Here is a 7555-nt window from a genome sequence, read left to right as displayed (position 1 = left end):
GGCTCCCAGTCCGCCCCTGGTCCCTCCTATAGTAAAGTGTACTGGTCGGAGGTACGAATGAGTCCTCGCCAGGGACGGCTATAATATGGGATAGTACTGGCAGAGAGGAATATGTGGGTAAAGTAGATCAAGTAGATCAAGGAAGGGTAAACCCCAATACACACAAGCACGCATAAAATTTAATAAGCATATCGCTCATTCAATAGCGATTATAGCTAAAAGAAATGCAGTGCAGGTCATACAGCAAACACCCGGGCGATATTACACCCTCTTTACCCTCGTCACGTAGTGTTGCTAGTCCAGAAAGGTTTAATTCTTGCGTGCATGATCCAGCTGTTCAACGAAATTGCTATCAATATGAGATAAAGGAGGAAAAACTGCACATATACTACCAAAATGTGAATAGCATCCGAAGTAGTGCCCGGCTGGAAACTGTTTTTATGTCTGCACTGGAACGTGATTTTGATGTTTACGCATTCTGTGAAACAAATTTAGAAGAGTCAATTCAAAATCTGTTCGTGTTCCCACAATCATTTATAGTTTACCGTTGCGATAGATCTTCAACCAATTCTGATAAGTCTAGTGGTGGTGGAGTGCTGATTGCTGTTAATGAGAGGTTTTGCAGCAGTGTTATTTTCGAATCTCCCTATAATGAAGAAATAACCGTTAGAATTCTTTTGAATAATACAGAAATTATTCTTTCTTGTGTGTACTTACCTCCTGATTTGAAATTCGATCGACATGAGTCGTATGTAAATAGCATCCGCAATATTGTTGATTCGTCGTCACCTGAAAGCAAAATTATTGTTATGGGTGATTTCAATCTCAAAAATACGACTTGGTGTCGCGAGAATGAAGTAGATTTGCATTTGTTACCTTATCAAGTACGACAGCCAGAAGAAGAATTGTCGGTTGATTCAATGACTGCTTGTGGCTTGTTGCAAATTTGCAGTATTCCGAATCAAAACAACAGATTCCTGGATCTAGTGTTTACTAACGACGATGAGTGCTGCCGTGTTGAAGTGAGTGACCCGCTGATCAGAAACGAAGTGCATCATAATGCCATGTCAATTGACATTACAATTAGTGAGTTGTCTATGGCATCTGTAGATGCTGTCGCACACACTGGTCAAATTGTAAAGGTTTTAGACACTCATCAAATCGAAGATGCAGCAAGAGCACGGATCACCCAGGAACTACTATGTGTAGACTGGCGTAACGTTTTTATTTCCGACGATGCGTTTAGCACGGATGATGTGAAACCTTCCGTTACTTCTATGTTGGTTTTTCTGAGTAAATTTTCCGTTTTTAACGTGATAGATGTTAACAATTGGAATACCGAAACAGCACTTGACTACAATGTAATTATATTTTACTATATTGTATACAGTATTTTATCTCGCCATTGCCGTGTATGTGATGTTAAAATCAAGCGTAAATATCCGGTATGGTTTGACTATGAAACGATAAGACTTCTTAAAGAAAAAAAGAAGCTGTATAATAGGTTCCGACGGACTCGATCTGCGACTGATGAAATCGCTTATAATTTAGCGAAAAATGCTTTTAAAGAAAGACATCGACAGTTACACCGTTTGTATTTGGATGGGCTGCAACGAGATATCCAGGCCAATCCAAAATGTTTCTGGAAATTTGTAAATAATAAACGTAAGGACAAAGGAGTTCCTTTGAATGTCACTCTAAACTCTAAAAAAAGTGAAAATATGCAGGATGCCGTCGATATGTTTGCTGATTTCTTCAAAAGTGTTTACGACAGTGCAACGGTTAACAATATACCTGAGTTTATCGCATCTAACATAAGCATGCCTGTAATTGATCTGAACATGGAAAAAATTCGTGACAAAATAATTTCGTTGGATGTATCGAAAGGATCGGGACCGGATGGAATACCGAACTCTTTGCTAAAACGTTGTGTGGATGGCTTGCTACTTCCGCTCTATGTACTATTCAACGCATCTTTGACAACAGGAATATTTCCAGATATCTGGAAAATGTCGCATATTGTACCAATTCACAAAAATGGTTCGAAGATATCCGTAGAAAATTATAGAGGCGTTTCTATTTTGTCGGCAATACCGAAGATGTTTGAAAGTATTGTATACGATCATGCATATACATGGATCGAGCCTCTAATGCTAAACTGTCAACACGGATTTCTGAAAAAACGTTCAACAGTGACCAATCTTACGGAATTCGTTTCCAGGACAGTGCAATGGATGTCAGATGGCTTCCAAGTCGATACTGTGTATACAGATATGTCCAAAGCGTTTGATGTAGTCAACACAGGGGCAATGACCGCAGTTCTCCGGAAGTATGGATTCAATGGTGTCTGCTTAAAATGGATAACTTCGTACCTGACCAACCGCTTACAATATGTTAGACTGCACAATACAAATTCTAAACTGTTCAATACGTGCTCAGGAGTACCTCAAGGTAGTCATCTGGGCCCTCTGCTGTTTGTTATCGTCATGAATGAGTTAAACGATGTTTTCGTGTTAACCTATGCTGATGACGTAAAAATGTTTACTCCTGTACGTTCCCCAAAGGATTGTGCGACTCTTCAAGAGAACTTGAATCGTTTTCTGGACTTTTGCAAATTGTTTGGACTAAAAGTAAACGTTTCCAAATGCAAAGTGGTCTCTTTTAGTCGCAAATCGAGTAAAATCGAATATGGATACCGCCTAGGTGATGATTTAATCCCAAGGAAAACTTGCCATTGTGATTTAGGCGTTGAAATGGACAGTGAATTGACCTTCGGCAAGCACATCGAGAAGATAGTAACGAAAGCAAATTCATTATTCGGAATGGTGAAACGATTTAGCCGTGAATTAGATGACCCGTACACGATAATTGCTATCTACACTGGTTTGGTCCGCACCTCAATTGAGTATGCAAGCGTGGTATGGCGTCCATTTTATAACATATACGTTAACCGGATCGAGCGTGTGCAGAAAAAGTTTGTGCGATATGCTTTGCGCAATCTTGGTTGGAGAGATGAAATGCCTGACTACCGATCTCTTTGTTTGCTAGTAGGAATCAACAGCTTGAATGACCGCAGGATTTTAATTGATGTTCTGTTTCTAAAAAACGTTATTTCGGAGAAATACAGCGCACCATACTTGTTCAGCCAGGTGACTAGATATGAAGGCAGAACCAGCTTAAGAAGAATTAGGCCGTTCCATTTATCGAACAGGTCGCAGAATTATGCCCGGAATGAGCCCATGTATCGAATGATGGCTATTTATAACGATCTTCAATCCGTAATTTCCATTGATATGTCAAGTGGTCAGCTTAAACATAACCTTAAACAGTATTTTAATAATCATGTGTAAAATTTTTATGTATTTATTTACATGTTAGAATCTATATGTACATCTTTAAGTGTGATAACGGGCAAAGCCTATACATCAAATAAATCAAATCAAATCAAAAATCAACTAGACTGGTCGCAGTAATGAGTCCACACATGGAAAAAAAAGTGTACAACACATCAAAATTAACAATAATTTATAATAATTTTAACTAAGACAATTTATTTAAGTTTCAATTATTTTAGTATCAAACGACAGGTTTAGACACTGCGAATGTATCTGCAAAATTTCATAAGAATTGGTTTTGCCGGTCAAAAGATATTAACCCTCGAACACTCGCGCCAACTTTTGTAAGACAGTTACTCGCGCGCACAATAGCCCAAAACCAAAAAACGTGCGCATTAGAGTTTTGACTGAGAAAACTTGGTTTTAGATTTATCGAACTTTTGGAAGAGTTCCTTGAAATTGGAAGCTCTTTCGTCTGGTAGAATTTAAATTTTGATTAATCCCCCTTAAAGTGAAATAAAAAAAATATTTTTCTTCAGTTTTCATATAACACATTGACGAGTTCTGCAAAGTTTTAGAGCATATTATTACAAGAAATTTTGCTGAAGACAGCAACCTTCTATCTATTCAGCGAAGATAGAAAAATTTTATTTATTGTATATGAACTTGTAAAATCAGTTTTTCTATTTTAGCTCTTTTTGGAATTGTTGTATGTCTTTTACTGTCCATAAATGCATAACAGTCCCATCTGGCTTTTCACCACTTTTGAGATAAACCTAAAAATCATCTTTAAATTAACTGTTCTGTTAACCCTAATGCTATAGCTCAGCCTGAACATCAATAGGAAACAGGAATAGTCGAACAAGGTTGTTTTCCTCCCAACAAGGAGCGTATCTGGCGGTACCAGCAAACAACCCGAAGCGAAAAGGTAACTCAAAAGCGACACCAAGCTTCGTTTTGTCTGACCAGCCTCGAACGAGGACTGACGACTGCATTTACGAGTCTGACTAACGACCAAACAATGCTAGGGAAATACTATGGAATGTGGGTTGTGATTGTGTGAGGAGACCTTTAAGTACGTTTCATCTTGAAGGGTTTATTCTGCCTCCAAATACAAAGCAACTTTTTAACCTAAATTTTCTGTCTTAAGTGCGGTTTCCTTTGAGGTGGGGTGTCACGGGGTACCGGGGTAACATTCCCTTCGTCGCGATGACAATTTCAACCTGCCCTGGTCCCAGCGGGAAATCCACGTTGACGATGATCGTTGAAGTGTTAAATTTATTTAAGCCGCTTTATTTTTGCGCACATAGTAGTTCTGCATCATTCGTACTAGCTGCTCGCTGTGAAATTTCGTCTAATTATTTGATTTTGGCTCACAAACGATTAAATCTATCTTCGCGATACGCTTCAGTTTGTCGACTGGCAGCTTTTGTTTTATATTCTTCGTTAAGTTACTAAGCCAAAACAGAATGGAGAAGCAAGAGTGTGGAGAATGTAAGCAAAGCGTCAATTATCTCGAACCGATCCATTGCGGCTTTTGTTAGGCCACATTAATCAACAATGCTGCGGTTTCAACAGTCGAGTGTGCAAGGATCTATTCCTGCAAGGGAAAATTATGTTTATTTGCCCTACATGCAGAGACATGCTCAATGGTTGTTCTATCTCGGCTTACATAGCAGATTTGCAACTGAACGTGCCATCACAGTCGCAACCTCTCACTGAGCTACCATCGCAGGTTCAAAAGTTGTGTGATGTTATTGATGGCCTAAGCAAAAAAATCGACAATTTGCCTAACAAACCGATGAATGCAGATCATGAAACCCCCTCTACTTTGCAGACCACTCCTGTGTGGCCAAGTAAGAGTGTGAAGCGTCGCCGAACCGAGCGGGTACCGTTTGCTGCTCAATCTAATCGTGGTGAAAATAACATCGATCTCAGTGATGTGAAAAATGTTGCCCTAGATCCTGTTTCGTGGCCCACTGGACTGCTGTTTCGTGAATTTGTAGATTTGCCAAAAAACTAACTGCTGGATTTGGCCCGGGACGCACCGAAATAAGCAATTTGGAAGCCCCTAATCCACTCAACACAGTCGCGCCACTGCAGCCTGCGCTCATCAGCCGTCCCGGTCCTGTGATGGAGAACGGAGAGGGGGTCTTCCAGCTTGCTAATGTAGGCAAGTATTCCTCTTTCGATTTTAATTCCGAGCAATCGGTACCTGACGAATGTTCTTTTTATGTGCAAAACGTCCGTGGCCTCAGAACAAAAATTGACGAGATTTTCCTATCGACAACTGACTGCAACTACGACGTTATATTTATGACTGAAACTGGACTAGACGACCGCATTAGTTCACTATAACTATTTGGCACATCATTCAATGTGTTTCGATGCGACCGAAACCCAAGCAACAGCAATAAGTCAACTTTCGGCGGTGTTCTGATTGCCGTTGCACAGCGTTTCCCCAGTTCGATCGTACGAACAACGAATGGTAACCATCTGGAACAGGTATGTGTAAGTGCAACTGTTCGGGGTAAAAAGCTATTGCTCAGACTTGGCGCCTGAAAAATCTCGAAGTGTTGACGTCATCAATGAGCATATTTCATCCGTCTGTGAGCTGTGTGATGCCTGTGCGGAGCATGATAACGTAATAGTTTGTGGCGATTTTAACCAGCCACGCATTGAGTGGGAACCATTCGACAACACGATGCAACCCGTCTCCATATCAACTTCCCTGTTGCCGTGTGCCAGTGCGGCACTGGTCAATGGAATAGGGATGGGAAAACTATCATTAACTACTGATAGTTATCAGTAAGCAATACTATCACTAAGTATCAGTAAGGTTTCGCTATTATTGATATTTACTGATATAGTTACGTTGTCCCGTTAGAAAAATTAGTTAGATTAAACTTATTGGTCGGTAGTTGCGTACGATAAACGTGGACGACACAATATATCGTAGTCAACGTCAGTAGCCTAAAGCCGGGGTAGCTCGTGCTGATTCAAGCAGTCGCCTCCATTTAACTCGAACTTTGTCCACTCGTCGCCAATTTTCTAGTCGTCTCAAAAGTCACAAATCACTTTCGACGTAATCGTGCCATCTTGCACGTTGAGCTCTGTGCTCCTGGTGTCAGTGAGGTTGTTGAAGACAACTGTTTCTGTCGCACTATCGTCCGGCATTCTTACGACGTGTATGGCCCACCATTGCCTACTGACTTTCGCCAAATGTACGATTGGATTAACTCCAAGCAATGCCTGTAGCTCGTGATTCATACGTCTCCACCACTCTTCACTTTCAGTACTTCGCCAAATATCCGCAGTACCCTTTCGTTCGGATACGGCAAGGGTGTATATATCCTCCGTGAGAGGCCTAACGAGTCCATAAGAAACTACTGACCTAATAAAAGATTTGTGCATTATCAGATTCGTAAGGTAGCGTGTGCTTCTTGATCGAAGCGTATAGCGAAGGGCAAAGTAGGCTCGATTTTCCGCTTGAATGCGCCGCTGGATGTTGTCCGCGGTCACCAGCAATCCAAAATACACGAATTCATCGACCACTTCAGGTTCATCGCCGTCAAGGGTTACCATCCGTGAGAGGCACGCGTTTGGTTCCTTGGAGTCTCTTCCTTTCATGTATGTGATCTTTGACGTATTTAGTGACGTCCGTTAATCGTTCGATTAATTCAACCAATCGAATAACTAAAAAAATATTAGAATAATTTTCAATCGAATACCGCCAGCACGAGTAGTTGAATTAATCGAATAGTTCAATGAGTACGAGTAATCTCCGAATAATGCTCATTAATCGTTCATAATCGTTCGAATTATTCAAAGAAATATTCGAATATTTTTAATCGAACAACACTGGCACGAATAGTCGAATTAATCGATTAGTGCAGACAACGCTCACCGATTAATCGGTACTTGAATAATTGAAAAATTCGGACATCACTAGACGTATTTATTATTAATCTGATCTTCCTAGACTACTGCTTTCAACCTGGCATAGGTTGCCCCCACCATCGCAAGATTCCTAGCTATGATATCAGTCATCTTTTAACCTTGTCTCAGCCCTTGCCGCGTATCTAAGGGTGTCCAATCTAATAGCTCTGATCAGTAGCGTCAGTTTATCTGGGAAGCCGTGTTCAACCAATAAGTGCAATTGCTGGTCTTGAACGACTGGTTCTTGTCATTCGTAAGCACGATGTACTCCCAACATATCT

The 7555-nt window shown here is 40.6% G+C and overlaps 1 long non-coding RNA gene across 1 annotated transcript; it reads right to left on the bottom strand.

Annotated features, from left to right (window-relative positions):
• Window positions 1-270: 270 nt before the first annotated feature.
• LOC128738323 (uncharacterized) lies at window positions 271-636 on the bottom strand. Its single transcript, XR_008412092.1, has 3 exons — window positions 546-636; window positions 393-478; window positions 271-333 (listed from the first exon to the last, which is right to left on the bottom strand). It is a non-coding gene; the product is annotated as an uncharacterized LOC128738323 (long non-coding RNA).
• Window positions 637-7555: the final 6919 nt, after the last annotated feature.

The sequence above is a fragment of the Sabethes cyaneus genome, chromosome 2 (assembly GCF_943734655.1).
Source record: "Sabethes cyaneus chromosome 2, idSabCyanKW18_F2, whole genome shotgun sequence".
Taxonomy (NCBI): domain Eukaryota; kingdom Metazoa; phylum Arthropoda; class Insecta; order Diptera; family Culicidae; genus Sabethes; species Sabethes cyaneus.
This window is presented reverse-complemented; position numbering and strand designations above follow the sequence as displayed.